This window comes from Salvelinus sp. IW2-2015, linkage group LG35 (assembly GCF_002910315.2).
Source record: "Salvelinus sp. IW2-2015 linkage group LG35, ASM291031v2, whole genome shotgun sequence".
Lineage (NCBI taxonomy): Eukaryota > Metazoa > Chordata > Actinopteri > Salmoniformes > Salmonidae > Salvelinus > Salvelinus sp. IW2-2015.
In genome coordinates this window covers 4,018,770-4,044,434 of record NC_036874.1, presented here as the reverse complement: position 1 = coordinate 4,044,434, position 25,665 = coordinate 4,018,770, and the positions used below count along the sequence as shown (strand labels likewise).

The 25,665-nt window shown below is 44.0% G+C and overlaps 1 protein-coding gene across 1 annotated transcript in view; it reads left to right on the top strand.

Annotated features, from left to right (window-relative positions):
* LOC111959173 (R-spondin-3) overlaps positions 1-25,665 on the top strand; it is an 88,733-nt gene that overhangs the window by 32,748 nt on the left and 30,320 nt on the right. The gene's annotated exons all lie outside the window — the stretch shown is intronic.

The following is a 25,665-nucleotide window of genomic DNA, read 5'->3' as shown; positions in this document are numbered from 1 at the left end:
ACTATAGCAAGAGCTGTATTATTTGAACTGCGGACTACTATTAACACTACTTCAGGTCAAATACACAAATACACTCTACAGTCTGTCCCATCCCATAACTATAGCTGTCCCAGTCCACGTGCCAGTCAGACTACACCCCACTCGCCCTCAGCCAGCATACACAGGCCAACTACTTCTCCACTGCACTATAACTTTGCTGTGAAGTGGGGGTCTTTGACCTTGTTGGTTCACTGGTATGTCAGCCTAGAGAAGCCTTTCTTAAAGTATGGATCTCGACCCAAAGTGGTTCGCGGACCTATTAATGGTGGGTCGCGATGTGTCAGAGTAAATGTATAATTATTTAATGAATTGATTTGGCCAATTGCAACTGGGGTCTCTGTTCAGTGTGCTCTCTGCTCAGTTTGGCAGCTGCGCGAGTGGGAGAGGGAGATGCCCGTGTGCTTCACGGTTTACCAGATCTTTTTTCTGGAGTTTTCTTGAAGACCACTCCGCAACACGCTGCAGCGCTGTCGTTCAACAGGAGATGATGCGCTGTAAGCCACTGTCTGACTTGTCATTCCAAATGGACCCATGCTCGCAACAAGTTCTGACTGAGCTCAATTGTCATGAAAAGCCAATGCACCGATGAGTTTCTCTCTCTCATACAAACTTTGAGAATTAACGAGGAGCTCCCTCAATGTGTTTTGTGCGGGGAAGTGCTTAGTAATGAGTCAATCAAAACAAACAAATTCATATATCGACATGTCCTGACCAAACATCCACAGCATTACGGTATACCCATGGAATTCTTTCAGAACAGGGTAGCATCCTCCAGGAAACAGTGCTTCAACAGTGGAAAAGTAAGTCAGCTAGCAAGGCATTGTTGTCATTTTATAAAAGGTGATGATAAGCAGAAATAAGGGAGTACTATCTCATCGTAGTATATGTGAGTTTCTCTTTCAAACAATCCCTTGGCCTTGTACACAGCTACTAGCTAACGTTAGCCAAAGCAAGTTAGCTACCTACAACACTAAATAACAGTACAGATGACAAAAAGTCATCATTTTATTCTGAACTGGAATAAACAGATACTTTTTGAGGCAAACGCTCACACAGTTCTGGGTTGATCATCTACAGCAGGAAGCCGTCTCCTGCCTGACTGAGAAAGCAGTAGATGTTCTGGTCCTGTTTGGCACCACGTACCTATGTCAACTCTGGATTACTTAAAAAACAAGCACAGAAACAGTCTCAATGCTGAGCATGACCTCAATGTTGCACTGTCAAAAACTGATCCCAAAATAGACATGCTTGCTGAAAATCTCAACCAGCCGCACACCTCTCATTAGGACTGTGTGTGTGTGTGTGTGTGGTGTGGTGTGTGTGTGTGTGTGTGTGTGTGTGTGTGTGTGTGTGTGTGTGTGTGTGTGTGTGTGTGTGTGTGTGTGTGTGTGTGTGTGTGTGTGTGTGTGTGTGTGTGTGTGTGTGTGTGTGTGTGTGTGTGTGTGTGTGTGTGTTGTGTCTGGTCTACATCTGTGTGAATTTTTTTTTGTAATCTTTTTTTATTTAAATTGAACCTTTTTTATCTAGGAAAGTCAATTAAGAACAAATCATTATTTACAATGACAGCCTACCCCGGCCAAACCTGGACGATGCTGGGATAATTGTGCGCCGCCCTATGGGACTCCAAATCATGGCTGGATGTGATACAGTCGGGATCAATCAGTTATTCCAGTTCAGAAAAAAACGACTTTTATTTTAACAGCAACAGCTCCAACCTAGATTTAATAAACATGTCTATTTATATTTATATGGCTATTTCATTTCATTATTGTTTTTTGTCTATATTGCGTTTGTTTTAGGCATAAGGGCAATGAAATGTACCAAATATTTACGTATAGTAGCAATATGTTCCTAAGCTTGGATCCCAGGAAAATGCAGAATTTCTAATTTGGGTCCCAAGCTGAAAACGTTTAAGAACCCCTGGCCTAGAGAGTGAGCACTGCTGGGGCCTGTTGAGGAGTCCTGCTCACTGTGTACATGCGCACACATGAACGCACGCACCGCATGCACGCACACACACACACACACACACACACCACACACACACACACACACACACACACAACACACAACACACACACACACACACACACACACACACCACACACACACAACACACACACACACACACACACACACACACACACACACACACATATACACAGTGCTACATGGTTGTCCACAGAGCCTGCCTCTCTTCTGCCTCCTGCCTGTCCAGTGGCTTTGAACCACAGCGGCTGGGGTTAATCTTATTTTCCCTGGAGCTCTGAGAGGGAGACTAGGGAGAGCTGCAGTACGGCGTTTATCGCCTTTTTCTCTTTACGTTAGAGCTGCATGAGAGAGTCTGAGTGGCGTGGGTAATTACAGATCGTGCTTCCGCAGATTGGGCTGGGGAAATTACTCTTCACACACACATCAGATACACTCCACAATCTACACACACTCACACATAAACACACTTACACATGCACTATCTCTCTCTCTTTCACACACACACACACACACACACACACACACACACACACACACACACACACACACACACACACACACACAACACACACACACACACAACACACACACACACACACACCACACAACACACACACACACACACACACACACACACACACACTCTCATACAGAAACAACAACACAGAGACACAATCTTCCCTCAACTCTTCTAAGTCATGTTTGCTTTCCATTGCGATTCAAAGCAGAGGGAAAACAATTAAGGGAAGCAATAATAGCGATGTTATATTACAAATGATTAATGTGCTCCTTCAGCTCTTTTTTGTATCTAATCAGCATTCATCTCAAGCCTCCTCGTCGAATTGTCTACTGACATCCAGTCACTAAGCATCCATTGTGTTTGGCAATGTGTTTTCTGAGACCTCTGAGGATACCGCTTGGCTCTGTTGTCTCACTTCAGAGAGTACATACAATGCCTTGCAAAAGTATTCATCCCCCTTGGCATTTTTCCTGTTTTGTTGCATACTACTTGTAATTTAAATAGATTTTTATTTGGATTTCTTGTAATGGACATACAGTCGTGGGCAAAAGTTTTGAGAATGACAGAAATATTAATTTCCACAAAGTTTGCTGCTTCAGTGTCTTTAGATATTTTTTGCAGATGTTACTATGGAATACTGAAGTATATTTACAAGCATTTCATAAGTGTCAAAGGCTTTTATTGACAATTACATGAAGTTGATGCAAAGAGTCAATATTTGCAGTGTTGACCCTTCCTTTTTCAAGACTCTGCAATACGCTGCTGGCATGCGGTCAATTAACTTCTGGCCACATCCTGACTGATGGCAGCCCATTCTTGCATAATCAATGCTTGGAGTTTGTCAGAATTTGTGGGGTTTTTGTTTGTCCACCCACCCTTGAGGATTGACCACAAGTTTCTCAATGGGATTAAGGCCTGGGGAGTTTCCTGGCCATGGACCCAAAATATCGATGTTTTGTTCCCCGAGCCAGTGTCACTTTTTTTTTTCTTAGTGATCACTTTTGACTTATGGAAAAAGGTGCTCCATCATGCTGGAAAGGGCATTGTTCATACAATCTGTTCCTAGATGGTTGGGAGAAGGTCCTCTCGGAGGATGTGTTGGTACCTTCATTATTCATGGCTGTTTCTTAGGCAAAATTGTTGAGTGAGCCCACTCCCTTGGCTGAGAAGCAACCCACACATGAATGGTCTCAGGATGCTTTACTGTTGGCATGACACAGGACTGATGGTAGGCGTCACCTTGTCTTCTCCGGACAAGCTTTTTTCCGGATGCCACAAACTATCGGAAAGGGTATTCATCAGAGAAAATGACTTTACCCCAGTTCTCAGCAGTCCAATCCCTGTACCTTTTGCAGAAAATCAGTCTGTCCCTGATTTTTTCCTGGAGCGAAGTGGTTTTTGCTGCCCTTCTTGACACCAGGCCATCCTCCAAAAGACTTTGCCTCACTGTGCATGCAGATGCACTCACACCTGCCTGCTGCCATTCCTGAGCAAGCTCTGTATTGGTGGTGCCCCGATCCCGCAGCTGAATCAACTTTAGGAGACAGTCCTGGCGCTTGCTGGACTTTCTAGGGCGCCCTGAAGCCTTGATCACAACAATTGAACTGCTCTCCTTGAAGTTCTTGATGATCCGATAAATGGTTGATTAAGGTGTAATCTTACTGGCAGCAGTATCCTTGCCTGTGAAGCCCTTTTGTGCAAAGCAATGATGATCGCACATGTTTCCTTGCAGGTAACCGTGGTTGACAGAGGAAGAACAATGACTTCAAGCACCACCCTCCTTTTGAAGCTTCCAGTCTGTTATTCAAACTCAATCAGCATGACAGAGTGATCTCCAGCCTTGTCCTCGTCAACACTCACACCTGTGTTAACGAGAGAATCACTAACATGATGTCAGCTGGTCCTTTTGTGGCAGGGCTGAAATGCAGTGGAAATGTTTTTTKGGGGATTAAAAATGGCGCCGGAAGAAATGGCAGCCGTTTTACGGGCGCCCAACCAATTGTGCTATTATGTGGTTTTTTTCACGTTATTTGTACCTTTTTTTGTACATAATGTTTCTGCAACCGTATCTTACGGCAAAAAAGAGCTTCTGGATATCAGGACAGCGATCACTCACCTCGGGTTAGACAAAGTCCGACAACAAGCAAGACTCACATGATATTCTCCAAACACCCGGCAGGGCCGACATCCCAGTTATTCGCAAGAGGAAGCGACGCAGGTACAGAGGACAAATAGCCGGATGCCTCGTCAGGACCCGCAGAAGGCAAGTAGGAAAGCTGTCGTTACCGTCAATATTACTCGCCAACGTGCAATCATTGGACAATAAATTAGACGAGGTACGATCACGAATATCCTACCAACGGGACATCAAAAACTGTAATATCCTATGTTTCACGGAATCGTGGCTGAATGACGACATGGATATTCAGCTACCGGGATATACGCTGCACCGGCAAGACAGAACACCACACTCCGGTAAGACGAGGGGGGGCGGTCTGTGCATATTTGGAAACAACAGCTGGTGCACGAAATCTAATGAATTCTCTAGATTTTGAGTATATTGTGATAAATTGCAGGCCACACTACTTGCCTAGAGAGTTCTCAGCTATACTTTTCGTAGCTGTTTATTTACCACCACAAACAGATGCTGGCACTAAGTCCGCACTCAGTCAGCTGTATAAGGAAATAAGCAAACAGGAAACCACTCACCCAGAGGTGGCGCTCCTAGTGGCCGGAGACTTTAATGCAGGGAAACTTAAATCAGTTCTACCAAATCTCTATCAACATGTTAAATGTGCAACCAGAGGGAAAGAAATTGTAGATCACCTGTACTCCACACACAGAGACGCGTACAAAGCTCTCCCTCACCCTCCATTTGGTAAATCCGACCACAACTCTATCCTCCTGATTCCTGCTTACAAACAAAAATTAAAGCAGGAAGCACCAGTGACTTGGTCTATAAAAAGTGGTCAGATGAAGCAGATGCTAAACTACAGGACTGTTTTTCTATCACAGACTGGAACATGTTCCGGGATTCTTCCAATGACATTGAGGAGTACACCACATCAGTCACTGGCTTAATCAATAAGTGCATCGAGGACGTTGTCCCCACAGTGACTGTACGTACATACCCCAACCAGAAGCCATGGATTACAGGCAACATTTGCAATGAGCTAAAGGGTAGAGCTGCCCTGCGACGAACCATCAAACAGGCAAAGCGTCAATACAGAGATAAGATTGAATCATACTACACCGGCTCCGACGCTCGTCGGATGTGGCAGGGCTTGCAAACTATTACAGACTACAAAGGGAAGCACAGCCGCAAGCTGCCCAGTCACACGAGCCTACCAGACGAGCTAAATCACTTCTATGCTCGCTTCGAGGCAAGCAACACTGAGGCATGCATGAGAGCATCAGCTGTTCCGGACGACAGTGTGATCACGCTCTCCGTAGCCGACGTGAATAAGACCTTTAAACAGGTCAACATACACAAGGCTGCGGGGCCAGACGGATTACCAGGACGTGTGCTCCGGGCATGTGCTGACCAACTGTCAGGTGTCTTCACTGACATTTTCAACATGTCCCTGATTGAGTCTGCAATACCAACATGTTTCAAGCAGACCACCATAGTCCCTGTGCCCAAGAACACAAAGATAACCTGCCTAAATTACTACAGAACCGTAGCACTCACATCCGTAGCCATGAAATGCTTTGAAAGGCTGGTCATGGCTCACATCAACACCATTATCCCAGAAACCCTAGATCCACTCCAATTTGCATACCGCCCAAACAGATCCACGGATGATGAAATCTCTATTGCACTCCACACTGCCATTTCCCACCTGGACAAAAGGAACACCTATGTGAGAATGCTATTCATTGACTACAGCTCAGCGTTCAACACCATAGTACCCTCAAAGCTCATCACTAAGCTAAGGATCCTGGGACTAAACACCTCCCTCTGCAACTGGATCCTGGACTTCCTGACGGGCCGGCCCCAGGTGGTGAGGGTAGGTAACAACACATCTGCCACGCTGATCCTCAACACTGGAGCTTCCCAGGAGTGCGTGCTCAGTCCCCTCATGTACTCCCTGTTCACCCACAACTACATGGCCAGGCACGCCTCCAACACCATCATTAAGTTTGCAGATGACACAACAGTGGTAGGCCTGATCACAGACAACGACTAGACAGCCTATAGGGAGGAGGTCAGAGACCTGGCCGGGTGGTGCCAGAATAACAACCTATCCCTCAACGTAACCAAGACTAAGGAGATGATCGTGGACTACAAGAAAAGGAGCACCGAGCACGCCCCCATTCTCATCGACGGGGCTGTAGTGGAGCAGGTTGAGAGCTTCAAGTTCCTTGGTGTCCACATCAACAACAAACTAAAATGGTCCAAACATACCAAGACAGTCGTGAAGAGGGCACAACAATGCCTATTTCCCCTCAGGAAACTAAAAAGATTTGGCATGGGTTCTGAGATCCTCAAAAGGTTCTACAGCTGCAACATCGAGAGCATCCTAACTCGTTGCATCACTGCCTGGTACGGCAATTGCTCGGCCTCCGACCGCAAGGCACTTCAGAGGGTAGTGCGTACGGCCCAGTACATCACTGGGGCAAAGCAGTCTGCCATCCAGGACCTCTACACCAGGCGGTGTCAGAGGAAGGCCCTAAAAATAGTCAAAGACCCCAGCCACCCCAATCATAGACTGTTCTCTCTATTACCGCATGGCAAGTGGTACCGGAGTGCCAAGTCTAGGACAAAAAGGCTTCTCAACAGTTTTTACCCCCAAGCCATAAGACTCCTGAACAGGTAACCAAATGGTTACCCGGACTATTTGCATTGTGTGCCTCCCCCCCCAAACCCTCTTTTACGCTGCTGCTACTCTCTGTTTATCATATATGCATAGTCACTTCAACTATACATTCATGTACATACTACCTCAATTGGGCTGACCAACCAGTGCTCCCGCACATTGGCTAACCGGGCTATCTGCATTGTGTCCCACCACCCTCCACCCGCCAACCCCTCTTTTTACGCTACTGCTACTCTCTGTTCATCATATATGCATAGTCACTTTAACCATACCTACATTTACATACTACCTCAATAAGCCTGACTAACCGGTGTCCGTATATAGCCTTGCTACTGTTATTTTCAAATCTCTTTTTATTGTTGTTTTATTTTTTTACTTACCTACACACACACACACATATACCTTTTTTTTCGCACTATTGGTTAGAGAATGTAAGTAAGCTTTTAACTGTGAGGTCTACACCTGTTGTATTTGGCGCACGTGACAAATAAACTTTGATTTGATTTGAGATTGCTGTACACCAGCGGAACCCATCCAACTTGAAGGAGCTGGAGCAGTTCTGCCTTGAAGAATGGGCAAAGATTCCAGTGGCTAGATGTGCCAAGCTTATAGAGATATACTCCAAGACACTTGCATTTGTAATTGCTGCAAAAGGTGGCTCTACAAAGTATTGACTTTGGGGGGTGAATAGTTATGCACACTCAAGTTTTCAGCTTTTTTGTGTTATTTCTTGTTTGCTTCACAATAAAAAATATTTTGCATCTTCAAAGTTCCCGCCAAAAATCTATTTTAATTCCAGGTTGTAAGGCAACAAAATAGGAAAAATTCCAAGGGGGTGAATACTTTTGCAAGCAACTGTACACACACGCAACCATACACACACACACAAACACTCCCAAACAAACACAACCCCCCTCCCTCCACACACACACATCCCACACACACACACCTAGACACACTCATCGTCACCTACACAACTGTGTCATGGCCAGAATGTGAGCTCACTCCTTTCCCCGGTGAGTCCGTATTGATTACCTGTCGCTCACAGGACTGGATGAGGATGGATGAGGCTGGGTGCATAAATTGGCTGCATTCTGCAGCTTGGCACTGTTATGAGACATTACCCTGGATGTCAGGAGGGATATCCCGCTGAGCCCCCAGGCGATAATTTGCCATTCAACAGGCTTCTCTGCTCTCTTTATCTGTCTGAGGAGGACCTGCAATGATACACTGCAGCACTATGCAGATATAAAACACAAGATTTGAAGAATTGGAGCTGATACCAGTAGGAGTCTTAGAGCTAGCTATAGGTGACACTAACAAGCCAATAAAAACTCAAAATGATTGCCAGGACATTTTTTGTCCCCACTCTTGAATCACCTGACCTTTTAACGGTTCTAATAGCCCTTTATCTACATATAAATGGTATTTGAAGCTAATACATAAAGCACATGTCGACCCCTGTCTCTTTTTTCAGTCTCCTGTTCATTTAAGCTGTGATCGCCCATTAGGCACTGTGAGGGGTAATGGTCTGTCAGAATGACAGAGTAGAACTCTCTCTCAGCTCAGTGGGGAAACTGCAGAGAGCTGTGAGACATGGTTTGTGGAACGTGTTTTCTCACTACATGCAGAAAAGGGATGCTTTTCATCTTTAACTATAAGATATTCTATATATATTGAATGTGCTGTATACATTTTTATTTGATTCTCCAAATATTGTACATACAGTACCAGTCAAAAGTTTGGACTGTTGGAAAAAGCATTCCTCCTGAAGCTGGTTGAGAGAATGTCAAGCGTGTGCAAAGCTGTCATCAAGGCAAAGCATGGCTATTTTGACTTGTTTAACACTTTTTTGGTTACTACATGATTCTATATCTATTATTTCATAGTTTTGATGTCTTCATTATTATTCTACAGTGTAGAAAATAGTCAAAATAAAGAAAAACCCTTGAATGAGTAGATGTGTCCAAACTTTTGACTGGTACTGTATATTACATATTGTCTATAGACAGAGCCTACAACATTGCCTCAAGCGTTGTTTTTGCAAGGAAAAAAAGACTTGAATACCATTTAGATCCTATTCTGTAAAAAGTTGACTGTGACTTTCAGGAATTTTACACTTTGTTTCACATATTACAGCTTGCTCTCTTGTCAACCTTGTTCAATTAAGATGGATGGTATGAGATGCAATAACGTCAATGATGTCAAATTCCAACATGTGCGGTGTATTTAATTGGAAAAAGTAGCTCCTGTTACTGCGTCATCACCGCCCACTGATGTTACAGCCATCTGTAAACCTAGCTACCTGGGCATAAGAGTGGGCAGAAAGGGAGAGATGGGGGGGAGGAGAGGGCAAGCGAGAGAGGGAACGAGAGAGAGAGCAAAAGAGAGAGAGCGAGAGAGAGAGCGGGGGAAGAGAAAAAAGTGAACTGAGAGAAATTGAGAGAGGGAGAGAGAGAAATAAAAAGAGAGAAAGCAAGGGACTGTGAAATGACAAGAATAGGTGGAGACGAGAGAGAAGACAAAACAACAATCATCTATAAGCTCTGACAAGAATCAAGAAACACTTTCTTAAAAAAATATAATCAGACAAAAGCAATCCATCCTGTCCATCACACCCTACCAGGAGGGAGGATTGGCATCTGGCGGCGGCGGCAATTAATGTCTGGTTCTGGCTGGGCTCTCCATCACATCCTTGTAATAGCAGCCTGCGTGCAGAGAGAGGCTCAGCAGATGTTACACACAGATTCATTAGTGTCCTGTGTTCCTCATATTGGTCCCCTGGAAGCCATCATCTAGAGCATCAGCTATATGAAACTATATGACGTCACTAAGGCCACGTCTCAAATGGCACCCTATTCCCTATATTGCAGAACTTTTGACCAGCACTCATCCCTTACAAGCCATCATCCAGAGCACCGTCGGTATGACACTTCACCAAGGCAACGTCACCTGTTGCCGCCCCCTGTTATAAAACATTTCTATATGTTTCATATGAGAGTAGGATGACACGCCCACTTTTACATTCAACTCATATGTCGTCAAATGTCATGACCTTTTATGAGTGTCTATATCTGGTGTCACTGCATCATGTTCTCGACACCATGAACTACATCACTGTACCTGGATGGTGTGTGATTCAATGTGATGGGAAGAAGAAGCTCTCCAACCCTGTTCCTAGAGAGATACCCTCTTGTAGGTTCACTACAGCCCCAGTTGTAACTAACCTGATTCAGCTTATCAACCAGCTAATTATTAGAATCAGTTGTGCTAGATTGGGGTCGGAGCAGAAACCTACAGGAAGGTAGTTCTCCAGGAACCGGGTTGAGAACCCTGCCCACACATGCTGTATGCACGCACACACAGTACATCACTCAGGAGAGTGCAGTGGGGTGCCTCCTGTTCCATTACAGAGCTGTCCATCATCCCTAAACAGCCAATCAACCAGCTTGACTGTGACAGGGCCGACACCCCTGAGGTCCGCGTGACAGATGGAGGAGAGAACCACTAAACATACAACACAGGGAGAGCCCCTATCTCTCACCAGTGTGATGCTACGTCATATACAGTACTGGAATTGTGTTGAGTAATGAAACATGCTGAGCGTTTTCATGTAATGGATGACAGTGGGGGTTAAGTGTGATTTGTAGTAGATTTGGCTGCGTGGTTATGTTTGATTGTACACACATTAATTATAGCAAACCACATGCCACACAATCACATTGTTACTAATTATCACGTTTCAGGTAAGACCCAGATGCAGACAACATCGAATTAACAACAGTTTATTAATCCAACAGGGGCAGGCAAAAGACAGGTCAAGGGTAGGCAGGGGTTAGTAATCCAGATAGGTGGGGCAAAGGTACAGGACGGCAGGCAGGGTCAGGATCAGGGTAGGCAGAGGTTAGTAATCCAGATAGGTGGGGCAAAGGTACAGGACCGCAGGCAGGCTCAGGATCAGGGTAGGCAGAGGTTAGTAATCCAGATAGGTGGGGCAAAGGTACAGGACGGCAGGCAGGCTCAGGACCAGGGTAGGCAAAGGTCAGTAATCCAGATAGGTGGGGAAAAGGTACAGGATGGCAACGCTGGTAGGCTTGACGAAACAAAACAAACTGGCAACAGACAAACAGAGAACACAGGTATAAATACACAGGGGATAATGGGGAAGATGAGCGACACCTGGAGGGGGGTGGAGACAATCACAAAAACAGGTGAAACAGATCAGCGGGGGCTGATACCCCAGGGAACACTCAAAGGGCGATAGGCCCGTGGCAGAGCAGGGAAGGGTGTGTGGGCATATTCCACCCACACAAGCTGCTGGCTCCAGGTCGTGGGGTTGGTGGAGACCAGGCAGCACAGAGTAGTCTTGAGGTCCTGGCTGGCTCGCTCCAACTGGCCATTGGACTGTGGGTGGAACCCAGAGGACAGGTTGGCCGACGAGGGTGCAGTAATCCAGATACGCAGAAAAGGTCAAAACTAGAAAACAGGAACAATCGAGAGACAGGAACAGAGGGAAAAACACTGGTAAGCTTGAAGAAACAAAACAAATTGGTAATAGAAAAAAACAGAGAACACAGGTATAAATACACAGGGGATAATGGGGAAGATGGGTGACACCTGGAGAGGGGTGGAGACAATCACAAAGACAGGTGAAACAGATCAGGGTGTGACACTAATGTGTAATTTGCGAACACACTAAGACCCTGATACCCCCTGCCTGATTCAGGTTGGTTGTGTGGTTTTTGTGTGATATGTATATTTGTGTACTAACTGTCTGTCTGTCTGTCTGTCTGTCATCTTACAGTAAGATGGCGCTGGAGTAGAAGGCAGACATTTTACGTGCCTCCAACCGATTGTGTTTTTTTGTTTGTTTATCTGCATTTTTTGTAACTTATTTTTTACTTATTTTGTACATAATGTTTCCGCTACCGTCTCTTATGACCGAAAATAACTTCTAGACATCAGGACTGCGATTACTCACCACAGACTAGCAGAATCCTTTTTCTTCTTCTCCCTCGGGAACAGGTCCCGACCCCAGTGATCTGCATGAAGAGGAGGCGGAGAAAGGGAGGCCGGAGAGCGGGCTGCCTTCTGAGAAGTCGGAGACAATCGAATTAACCCCCACTCCCCTCAATTCTGCAAGCAAACATGCAATCTTTGGACAAAAAATGGACGAGTATTTGGGAAGATTAAACTACCAACAGGACATTAAAAACGGTAACATCTTATGCTTCACGGAGACGTGGCTGAACGACGACAATATCAACATACTGGTTATACAATGTACCGGCAGGATAGAACAGCGGTGTCTGGTAAGACAAGGAGCAGCCGTCTATGTATTGTTTTATTTTTATTTTTGTAAACAACAGCTGGTGCACGATATCTAAGGAAGTCTCGAGCTATTGCTCACCTGAGGTAGAGTTTCTCATGATAAGCTGCAGACCACACTACCTACCGAGAGAGTTTTCATCTATATTCATTGTAGCTGTTTACATACCCACACAGTCTGAGGCTGGCATTAAGATAGCATTGTATGAGCTGTATTCCGCCATAAGCRAACAAGAAAACGCTCACCTAGAGGCGGTGCTCCTAGTAGCCAGGGACTTTAATGCAGGAAACTTAAATCAGTTTTAACAAGTTTCTATCAGCATGTTAAATGTGCAACCAGAGGGAAAAGAACTCTGGACCACCTATACTCCACACACAGCGATGCATACAAAGCTCTCCCTCCCCCCCATTTGGCAAATCTGACCATAATTCCATCCTCCTGATTCCTGCTTACAAGCTAAATTAAAGCAGGAAGCACCAGTGACTAGATCAATAAAAAAGTGGTCAGATGAAGCAGATGCTAAGCTACAGGACTGTGTTGCTAAAACAGACTGGAATATGTTCCGGAATTCCTCCAATGGCATTGAGTAGTACACCACATCTGTCATTGGCTTCATCAATATAACCCGGAAGCTTATAAGAAATCCCGCTATGCTCTCTGATGAACCATTAAACAGGCAAAGCTTCAATACAGGACTAAGATCTAGTCGTACTACACTGGCTCTGACGCTCGTCGGTTGTTGCAGGGCCTGCAAACCATTACAGACTACAGAGGGAAGCACAGCCGAGAGCTGCCCAGTGCCACGAGCCTACCGGATGAGCTAAACTACTTCAAAGCTAGCTTCGAGGCAAATAACACTGAAACATGGAAGAGAGCACCAGCTGTACCAGAAGACTGTGTGATCACGCTCTCTGCAGCCGATGTCAAATCAAATCAAATTTTATTTGTCACATACACATGGTTAGCAGATGTTAATGCGAGTGTAGCGAAATGCTTGTGCTTCTAGTTCCGACCATGCACTAATATCTAACAAGTAATCTAACCTAACAATTTCACAACAACTACCTTATACACACAAGTGTAAAGGAATGAATAAGAATATGTACATAAAAATATATGAATGAGCGATGGCCGAACGGCATAAGCAAGATGCAGTAGATGGTATAGATTACAGTATATACAGACCTTTAGACAGGTCAACATTCACAAGGGTGCAGGGAAAGACGGATTACCAGTACGTGTACTGTGAGCATGCGCTGACCAACTAGCAAGTGTCTTCACTGACATTTTCAACCTCTCCCTGTCCAAGTCCGTAATACCAACATGTTTAAAGCAGACCACCATAGTGCCTGTGCCCAAGAACACTAAGGTAACCTGCCTAAATGACTACCGACCTGTAGCACTCACGTTTGTAGCCAGGAAGTGCTGGCTACACCAGATCCTTGATGTGGTCATGGCTCACATCAACACCATTATCCCAGAAACCGTAGACCCACTCCAATTTGCATACCACCCTAACAGATCCACAGATGATGCAGTCTCTATTGCACTCCACACTGCCCTTTCCCACCTGGACAAAAGGAACACCTTTGTAAGAATGCTATTCATTGACTACAGCTCAGAGTTCAACACCATAGTGCCCTCAAAGCTCATCAATAAGCTAAGGACCCTGGGACTAAACACCTCCCTCTGCAACTGGATCCTTGACTTCCTGACGGGCCGCTCCCAGGTGGTAAGGGTAGGTAACAACACATCCGCCACGCTGATCCTCAACACAGGGGCCCCTCAGGGGTGCATGCTCAGTCCCCTCCTGTACACGCTGTTTACTCATGACTGCACGGCCAGGCACGACTCCAACACCATCATAACATTTTCAGATGACACAACAGTGGTAGGCCTGATAAGTGACAACAACGAGACCGCCTATAGGGAGGAGGTCAGAGACCTGGCTATGTGGTGCCAGGACAAGAACCTCTCCCTCAACGTGATCAAGACAAAGGAGATGATTGTAGACTACAGGAAAAGGAGGACACCCCCATTCTCATTGACGGGGCTGCAGTGGAGCAGGTGGAGAGCTTCAAGTTCCTTGATGTCCACATAACCAACAAACTAACATGGTCCAAGCACACCATGACAGTCGTGAAGCGGGCACGACATAACCTATTCCCCCTCAGGAGACTGAAAAAACTTGGCATGGGTCCTCAGATTCTCTAAAGGTTATACAGCTGCACCATCGAGAGCATCCTGATGGGTTGCATCACTGCCTGGTATGGAAACTGCTCGGCCTCCGACCGCAAGGCACTACAGAGGGTAGTGCGAACGGCCCAGTACGTCACTGGGGCCAAGCTTCCTGCCATCCAGGACCTATATACSAGGCAGTGTCAGAGGAAGGCCCTAAAAATGGACTCCATCCACCCTAGTCATAGACTGTTCTCTCTGCTACCACACGGAAAGCGGTACCGGAGCGCCAAGTCTATGTCCAAGAGTCTTCTAAACANGTCAGAGGAAGGCCCTGAAAATTGTCAAAGACTCCAGCCACCCTAGTCATAGACTGTTCTCTCTGCTACCACACAGCAAGCGGTAACCGGAGCGCCAATTCTAGGTCCAAGAGGCTTCTAAACAGCTTCTACCCCCAATCCATAAGATTCCTGAACATCTCGTCAAATGGCTACCCAGACTATTCACATTGCCCCCCTTCCTCCCCTCTCCACACCACTGCCACTCTCTGTTGTCATCTATGCATAGTCACTTTAATTAACTCTACCTACATGTACATACTACCTCAACTAACCAGTGCCTCCGCACATTGACTCTGTACCGGCACCCCCCTGTATACTGTATATTGTTATTTTTTACTGCTGCTCTTTAATTTCTTGTTACTTTTCTCTTGTTCTTATCAGTACTTTTTGAAACTGCACTGTTGTTTAGGGGCTCGTAAGTTAGCATTTCACTGTAAGGTTTACTACCTGTTGTATTCGGCCCATATGACAAATACAAATTTGATTCCTGTCTGTCTGTCTTCCTCATCAAATACTGAAACAAGGCATTGCCAAGGATTAGTCCTGACTAAATACACTAAGCTCATTTGGTAATCGGAGTTTCTCCCAATCTCTGGGAGTAATTAACAATACTAGTGATGTGTCTAATCTAAATGAATGACTGTGGTACTGGGTATTGCATCAATTCTATCAGCTCCACATAAATGGCATTTGTTCATGCGTTTAACACTTAGAACAAGCCGTATTTGTCTAGTACTCGGCGTACTAACACACTGACACATGTTCACATGTGCACTCGCATATACAGAGACACATACACACACGATTCACACACACAGAAGGTGAAAATATGGTACACTCTTAGAAAAATGGGTTCTAATAGGGTTCTTCGGCTCTTCCTATATGAGAACCCTTTTTGGTTCCATGTAGAACCCTTTTTGGTTCCAGGTACAGTATAACCCTTTTGGGTTCCATGTAGAACCCTCTGTAGAAAGGGGTCTACATGGAAACCAAAAAGGGTCATTCAAAGTTTTCTCCTATGAGGACAGCTGAAGAACCCTTAAAGGTACTAGATAGCACCTTTTTTTCTAAGAGTGTAGAGTTTAATAGAGAGAGAGAAGAGAGAGAGAAATCCAGATATTGCAGAGAGAAAGAGACTCTGTAATAGAATCCACTTCATTTCAATTGCTGCAGCAAGTGATAAACAATCCAAATAATGTCCCTGAAGTGGCCTAATCTGTTTAGGAGGGAAGGAAAGGGGGATGAGGGGGGAAGAGGGGAAGATGGGTGAAGAGAATCCTTAATTTCATCAAAATGGTGGCTGACTGAGTGGAGCTGCCTGTCCATGCAGCATGCTGGTAAGAAATGACCCTCTCCCTCATCCGATTACATATCACACAGACCCCCACCTCTCCTCCTCCTCCCATCCACCGCTCCCCCACCTCTCCACCCTAATGACAAAACTCAATTACTCCACAAAAAGAGTCACAGAAAACGACTTTGTCTGCTACTGGATTGTGTTGCTTGTGTGTTTGTGTGTGTGTGTACTTCAAGTGTACGTAGGCTAAAGCATATGTTTGTTTGGTGTGTCTGTGYGTCCAAACTCCCCAATTAACTCTTTGCTAATTATGATAATTTGTGAATGTCTACTCACTACCCACTCAACATACTCTATCTTCTCTTTTCGATAGATTATACACCGAGCATACAAAACATTAAAAACACCTGCTCTTCCATGTCATAGACTGACCAGGTGAATCCAGGTGAGAGTTATGATCCCATATTGATGTCACCTGTTAATTAATCAATTTAGATGAAGGGGAGGAGATAGGTTAACAAAGCATTTTTAAGCCTTGAGACAATTGAACCATGCATTGTGTGTTATGTGCTATGCCTTTGAAAAGGGTATGGTAGTAGGTGCCAGGTGCACCGGTTTGTGTCAAGAACTGCAATGCTGCTTGTTTTTTCACGCTCAACAGTTTACCGTGTGTATCAAGAATGGTCCACCACCCAAAGGACATCCAGCCAACTTGACACAACTGTGTGAAGCATTGAGGTCAACATGGGCCAGCATCCCTGTGGTACACTTTCTACATCTTGTACAGTCCATGCCCTAGGGTGGGGGGGGGGGGGGGGGGGGGGTTGGGGGGGGGGGGTTTGCAACTCAGTATTAGGAAGGTGTTCCTGATGTATTTATGCTTTCTGAAACCTGGCTTAAAAAATCTATTAGAGACAAAAATATTGGCATAAATGGTTACAATGTTTTTCGTACAGATCGTAAATCTAAGGGTGGTGGTGTTGCTGTGTATGTAGAAGACAAGTTCTCTGTGGTCGTTCTGACTTCTGTTACTAAACCTAAGCAATTAAAAATATCTGTCTTTGAACCTAAACCTCGGCTCATCTTTAAATATTGTTGTATCTTGCTGTTATAGACCTCCATCTGCTACTGTTGGCTCTCTGCATTGTATTTTCAAATTGTTATCACAGAATATCAATTCTGAGTTTGTCCTGATGGGTGATCTGAATCAGGACTGGCTAACATCTAGCTCTGATCAACTTAAAGTTCTGTGCAATACCTACAATCTCACTCAGATTGTCAACAGTGTAACTAGGTTGAATATAAAATATCCTCTGAAATTCTCTTTGATTAATTTGATCTTAACCAATACTCCTCATCGGTTTAATGCTTCTGGTATTTTTGCAAATTACTTAAGTGATCACTGTGCTATTGCCTGTGTGAGAGATGGTACAATTCCTAAGAAATCTCCACGTGTCATTACGAAAAGAAACTGGAAGCGGTTTGATATTCAAGGTTTTTTACATGATGTATCTAGCATTGAATGGAATAGAATGGAATTAATCCCTGATGTTGAACTAGCCTTTTCTTACTTCCACAACGCATTCCAGGATGTATGCAATAGGCATTTAAAAAAATAATAATAATCTGGATTAAGRGCAGAGAGAACCCTTGGTTTACTAAGGAATTTACAAAAATCATAAGGGAACGAAATGCTATGTGGGCTAAAGCAAGAGGGACTGGTTTGGCAGATGATTGGATGGCTTTTAAATGTCTTCGAAATATGGGTGTGGCTATGATCCATAAATTGAAAGCAGACCACTACCTGAAATCTACTTCACAAAATGTAAATAATCCATCCAAATGTTTGGCAAGTAGTGAAAGGTTTGGAGTGCAGAAAAGATACACAGCTTCCTAAATAATTGTTGGTCGACACACAGATTGTAACTGAGAGAAACTCCATTTTGAAAGCCTTGAACCAGCATTTTTTAGATGCAGACAGTTTATTTGAAAAGTCAAAGGTATAATTGAGCCCCCTATAAATTTACCTGACACCCCTGTGCACTCCTTCACCAGGTTCTCCTTTTCATCCTTCTCTGTTTCAGAAGTGTGTAAAGCCCTGAAAGAAAAAAATTCCCCTGGCCCTGATGAACTAGACCCCCGCCTCCTACACCTACCTGCAGACATCATTGCTCCCCCTTAACATGTATTTTTAACCTTACGCTTGATGTTAAGGAAATCCCCAAGTTATGAAAATCTGCTTTTGTACTGCCTCTCCTGAAAGGTGGAGATCCTTCGCTACTTGACAACTATCGACCCATATCAAAATTGTCTGTACTGTCAAAGGTAATGGAGTCCTTAGTTAGTAGGCAGCTAAAGACCTACTTCTAAGAAAACAACATCTTAAATGGAATGGAATCAGGTTTTAGGTCTGGCCACAGCACTGTTTCAGCAACATTGAAAGTTTTAAAAGACATCCACTGTGCTCTTGATAAGAAGTTACATTGATTTGTGGAAGGCTTTTGACACCGTGGACCATGCTGTGTTAGTGCAAAGGTTAAAATGTTGTGGATTTACTGGTCATGCTCTAGATTGGTTTTTAAATTACCTACCAAATCGTACACAATGTGTAATGGCGGATGGTTGTAAATCTGAGTCCATAGATGTGTGCTCAGGTGTTCCGCAAGGTTCTATTTTGGGCCCACTGTTGTTCATTTTGTATATCAACAACATTGGGGATCTTATTGAAACAGCGGATGTTCATTTTTATGCAGATGATACTGTTCTTTATTCAAGTGGTAGTAGTTTATCTTTAGCTTTTGAAAATGGCCAAAGAGCATTTAACATCATACAACAGGATGATGTTATGATTTAAATTTATGATTTAAAGCTGATTCTAAATTCGGGTAAAACAAAATGCATGGTATTTTCAAATGCCAGGCATGTTACAAATCATGTCATTGCTACATTGGCTGGACAAACTATAGAGCAAGTTAAAGTGTACAAATATTTGGGTGTGTGGGTTGATGATAAGCTGAGCTTCATTGTGCCTGTATAGAACTTGATAAGGAAGCTCAAGCTGAAAATAGGATTTTACTACCGGGATAAGACTTGTTTTTCTTTTTAGGCTAGGAAGGAGCTGGTACGATTTACATTACAGTCGGTTTTAGATTTTAGTGATGTTATATATATGCAGGCCTCAGCCACAACCCCGAGGGCACTTGATTCAGTGTATCATGCAGCCCTCAGGTTCATTACAAATCAGAAATGTCTAGCACATCATTGTGATCTCTACAGTACTGTTGGCTGGTCATCATTGACCTTGTGTAGGCTTAAACACTTGTATACACTGATTTATTAAGCCATATTGGGTAAAATGCCATTTTATCTCTGTTCTTTTTTAGTCAGGTCAGTAAATAAATATCAATTACGGTCCCATTCTGATTTGCTTCTAACAGTACCAAGAATTAGAACAGGTCATGGTAGAAATAGTTTTAGTTACTCAGCTCCGTGGTCCTGGAATTCTCTCCTGAACATTTTAAAATGTGATGATCTAGTTTCGTTGGTGGAGTTTAAACACTTGATTGATGTATATATCACAGAAGAGTGTAATTGTTTTTAGGTCAGCTGTTTTTAGGCAAGATGTTTGTGTTTTCAATGTAATATRTTTTTGTTGTACTGTATGTGAGTTTATAGTTTTGTTTAATGTTGTGTTAGTGTATGTAAGTTGTTTTGTCTGAAACATTGTTCCCCCTGCTGATATTGGACCAGGTCTCTCTTGGAAAAGAGATATTATCTCAATGAGAAAAAAACGGTATAAATAAAGGTAAAATAAAAAATACAAATAAATGTTTGGTATACTCAGTGTATGTTTTTTCAGAATGTCCCTGTTTTTCGGCATCCAAACTGTAGTCTGAATAATTTAGTTGTCATAAAATGTTCAGGTTCCTTTGCTCCTGCGTTAACAAGGAAAGCCACTCTGTTTGCGTGTGCCCTCTCTTCCACCAGGAAGTGATGTCATGACTAATTTATCAGAAGATGCCACATATACCGTATGTCCTGCTGAGTGTTTTGGATTTTGGAAGCCTGACCGGCCATGTGTACTACTACATACCCTTTAGATGTATGAACAATAAAAAATAGTTTGTTTTATTACAATTGGGAAGATTGAATATGCTTAGTTTCAACAGTATGTGGTGCGGTTGAATCATTGAATGTCAAACAGGGTTCAGGAGGGATTCCCAGTGGAACGTGTGGGGAGTTTACAACTGACAAACTGAAGGTTCCTCACCCTGCTGTTTTGGGAAGCTGGAGGCAGGAGGTAGTCTAGGGGGAGAGAGAGACAGAGAGAAAAGGAGTAGAACTTCGTACCTCCATTTCTGTCCACTGTGCTGGGTAACTCACACTGCTGGGTAACTCACACTGCTGGGTAACTCCTACTGCTGGGTAACTCATACTACTGGGTAACTCACACTGCTGGGTAATCCATACTGCAGGCCCATGGATGTCCTTTTTCACGGAAGGAATGAGTGTGTGTGTGTGTGTGTGTGTGTGTGTGTGTGTGTGTGTGTGTGTGTGTGTGTGTGTGTGTGTGTGTGTGTGTGTGTGTGTGTGTGTGTGTGTGTGTGTGTGTGTGTGTGTGTGTGTGTGTGTGTGTGTGTGTGTGTGTGTGTGTGTGTGTGTGTGTGTGTGTGCGCCTATGTGCACTTTAATGTGCGAGTGTGAGGTAGGGGGAGTTGTGACACAGGTTGACTATGACTGTCAGAGCAGGTCAGCACTTAGCACCTACAGAAGTCTAACTGCCTTGGTTTGACACAAATTGATGGAATGGCATATATGATAGCTGGAGGGCATCCTTCCTTCATGTTATATTTTTCTCACTACTGTAACATTTTCAGCATATCAGCTGTAGCTGCCCTCAGACGCGTCAATCAATGACCAAAGTACGAAGCCGGGGTTTAAGCAGGGTTGATAGGCAAGGCAGGGTTAGCAGTGGAGTCCAGGAGCTGTTTCTGGAATCATTCACAGAGACGGAGAGTGTGAATGGAGGTAAGGCCATCTCACTCAATGGACCCTTTCTCTCCCCTTATCCCCTGTGGTTGAAAAGAGCAGGCGGTGAATACTGCATTCTCACCACTGCGTGTGAATGAATGTAGGCGGAAGCAGCTTAAGATTTCTAAGGAGCTCAATTCTTGTTCCGATTCCAGTCATGTGTCACATAGATTTCCTTGTGTGTAGGTACAAGTATCTTTTTGTGTGTGGGTTCTTGTATTTATTTGAATAGCCTTTGTGTACAGTAATGTATTTTTTTGTACTTTGAGTGTTTCTATTTGTGTCAATGGTCTGTTTGACTTTGCATGTCTATGTTTTGTGTAGTAGCATTGTGACCAGAAACCTCTCTCAGTCTAACTCACACCTCAAACGTGTGATGTTGCTATCGGATTCTTTTTTGAGCCTTCTGGAAGGAACATTCTGGCGTGTTATTTTATATTAATGTTCTCTTTAATGCATTTCACTGATGATAAGGGTTGAAAGCCCTAGAGGCGCTCGCTCTGCTCTGTGCAGAGAGGGAGGGAGATCCAGTGATGTGGAGGAGTCAAGCAAGCCATCCGCCAGCCAGGCAGACAGGCAGACAGCAGACAGGCAGGCAGGAGAGAGAATAAACTGCTGTAGATCCACCTGCCTCTAGGTCCCTCCGTTCCAAGATACTACTGTTATCCTGGAGGCTAGCAGAGTAGAAGAGCTGGTAGCCACATGTACTGAATACTGTTGTTGTCTTTGTAGCACTTATTGTAGTCATATAGGTTGTGATCATCATTGGTGGAGGTAGTAGTAGTAGTAGTAGTAGTATTAGTAGTAGTAGTAGTAGTAGTAGTGATAGTGGAGGTTCGCTCTGGTAGTGTACTTTATTAAACAAGTATACTTTCATTTTAAATAACCTCATTTGGAATTTACAGTAAATTACTGTACTTTTTTTAATAGTAATTTACAGATTACTGGCTGCCAGTACGTTACTGTAAAAACAACAGGATTTATTTTACTGTACATATATAGATGCTATTGTATATTTTGCAGTCACCCCATTACATGCTGGTGTGTCAGAGAGTGAGAGAGAAGAGCATTGGCTCCTCTAGTGTTCAGACTGAGCACAGTCAGTGCTTGGGGGAAGCCCTAGAAGGCTCACTGAACATTTGGGTATGTCCCTAAGATTCCCTGACCTTCTCCCATGCTTTAAAGGTCAGTCTTCTTAACAGATTCAGTGGCTAACCCCTCCTGCCCCTCAGCCCTTTTATCATTATGCTCTCTACCCAGTCCTCTCTGATTAATTAAGTGACATTTTCCAAGAACTGAATGAGAATAATGTAGGAGGATAACCATTAGGAACTAATGGTAGGGATGAAAGGAAAACGGAAAAGAGGGAAAGAGGTAAAGAGAGGGGACAAGGGAGAAAGACAGGGGAAAATGTGTGATAATGATGTGTGTGAGAGAGAGCGAGAGCCACAGATAGAAAAACTGTCTAACTGAGAACCAGACCCCAGTTTGAACAGGATATCCCAGCTAGTATTTACTCTTGTTCTGCCATATCCCTCCATGGAGCTGACTGTGACCTGGAGCCACCAGCCACGATGCAGCCAGCCACTCCTTTTTACTGCAGTGCAGTCAGCAGTGAGTTTGGCCAAGGGGTTTTTCTTTGACAAGGAAAGTTCCAGATTCCTCAACAAGCGGGGGACTAATCTTATTGGCTGTGTGAGTCTGGGAGGCCGGCTCTGACTCCTTCAGCACCACTGGCCTTTCTTCTCCAGGATCAAACAGGAACAGGAAGTGAGTGTCTTGAAAAGAATTGAAATAACAAAAGCGCAACAGGCGTGAAGAAAGAAAAACACAGTCCAACAACACAAGAAAGAAGCCCTGCTTAGTTCTGGCTCATGAATGTCATTTTTATTTATTATTATTTGTTTGTGTGTGTGGTGTGTGCCTGTGTGAATGTGTGTGCGAGAAAAGGGTGAGGGTGAATTAGAATGCATCTGTTGACGTCTGAATAACAAATAATGCCATTAGTGAGACAGGGGCGTTCTTTGCCAGTCTCTCAAGAAATGAGTGTCAATGCCCAACACAACACACACACACACCACACACACACACACACACACACACACACACACACACCACACACACACCACACACACACACACACACACACACACACACACACACCACACACACACACACACACACACACACAACACACACACACACACACACCACACACACACTCTCGCTGATTAAGCCCTGTGTAGGGACCAGACCAGCGGTAAGGTCTGTCACATCTGGGGATGATTAAACTGTAAAACGCTCCAATTAGGATTCAGACTGATCTGTCTTCCATGCCTCACTAAATGACTAGCTCGTTTTCTCTCTCCTGCCAAACTCTGATGTTTCTGTCTTTCTCTCTCTCTCTCTCCACACACACTCCCTTTCTCTCTTCCTTCCTTTATCTCTCTCTCTCTCCCTCTTCCTTTCACTCTCCCTCTCTACGTCTCTCTCTCCTCTCTCTCTCTCTCTCTCTCTCTCTGCAGGTGATAAAATACTCAGCAACCTCTATCCGTCCATCTCTCTGTGCCAACACTGAAGTGGGTCGTCAATCAAATTCAACTGTACACACAAGTTAGATTGAACTGTTTTGTCAAGGCTGGAGGAAAGAACACACAACACCTAACAGGATGCCATAACCATAGTAAACTGACTGTATTAGTGTAGAATACTGTTTTTGAGAAATGACGGAGCGGATCGTTGAAACAGTAATCAGTCTTAAAGCTCTAGGAGTTTTGTGAAACGGCAGAAGAAAGAGATGAGTGAGGGAGGATATGGAGGAAGGGGGAATAAGGAGAGAGAAAAAATGATAGGGGGAGGGAAAGAGGAAGAGAGATTGAGGATAGAAAGGGAGAGAAAGAGAGAAGAGAGAGAACGTACAGATTCATGAGCAGAGGGTGAACAGGTAGATGTTGTTTCCTGCCTAATACTTCTTTTATCCTCTAACCTCAGAAGGAGGCATGACAACAGCTGGGCTACATGGAAGGACAACTATTCATTTGCACATAATTAAAGCTCACTCTACCAAGGGAATTAGTTGTAATTAAGAAAAAAGAGGGTCATGAATGTCTAGAGAAAACTCAACACCACAGAGATCCTAACAATATGTATATTCTATGTAGTCAACACATGCAAACTTCTGCATTGAAAATCCAAAAAGTGGATACTGAGTCCAAAATTATTTTCTTACTCTGTACTTTTTCCATTTCATTATTCATTTTTAATTTATCATATTTTGTAAATTATTGTTTTTTCGCCTTAAGCCAGCTCGAACAGCAGAAGGCTGCATGTTTGTGGTCTTCTGAATCGGGCCGGATTTCCACTTCATTTTAGATTAGCGAAGAAGAGCTCTTTTGGATTAGCTTCGTTCCTCTCTCCCTCCTCTCTCTTTACCCTCTCTCCCTTCTCTTTCTCTCCTCTCTCTCTCTCCTCTCACTCTCCTCCTTCTCTCCTCTCTCTCTCCTCTGTCTCTCTCCTCCCCTCCACCCTGACACACACTGATAAGGAAAGCCACAACCAACAGTCAAAGAAGCCACAGGAGTCGAGAGAAATGCCTTTTTTTATAAATGGTTAAGACTTTTCCAGTTAGTTTTTCATGTACCCATCTCATGATTAGTGGAGGGGAGAGAGACAGACACAGACACAGAGAGAGTAGGGGGAGAGGGGGGGGGGCAGAGAGAGAGAAGAGAGGAGACAACAGCGGAGTGTAGTATAGACAATGTCCTGCTGTCATAGGAGAAGTGTGTGAGAGAGCACACTAGAAAGGACAGAGGACACTTGTTTTATACGTAGCAGGACACCTGTTGTGATTTCCGCTTGACTAAGAAAACCTTCTCTCCCTATCATAGAGAACAGGCCTATCTTCAAATATGTTCTGTCTCTCAGGGACAACCTGTAAACATCAAATCAAATCAATTTGTACTTGTCACATGCGCCGAATACAGCAGGTGCCGATCTTACAGTGAAATGATTCTATACAAGCTCTTAACCAACAATATAGTTTTAAGAAAAATAAGTGTCAAGTAAAAGATAGATAAGTAAAAAATAGTTGAGGTAATATGTACTTAGGTAGAAGTTAA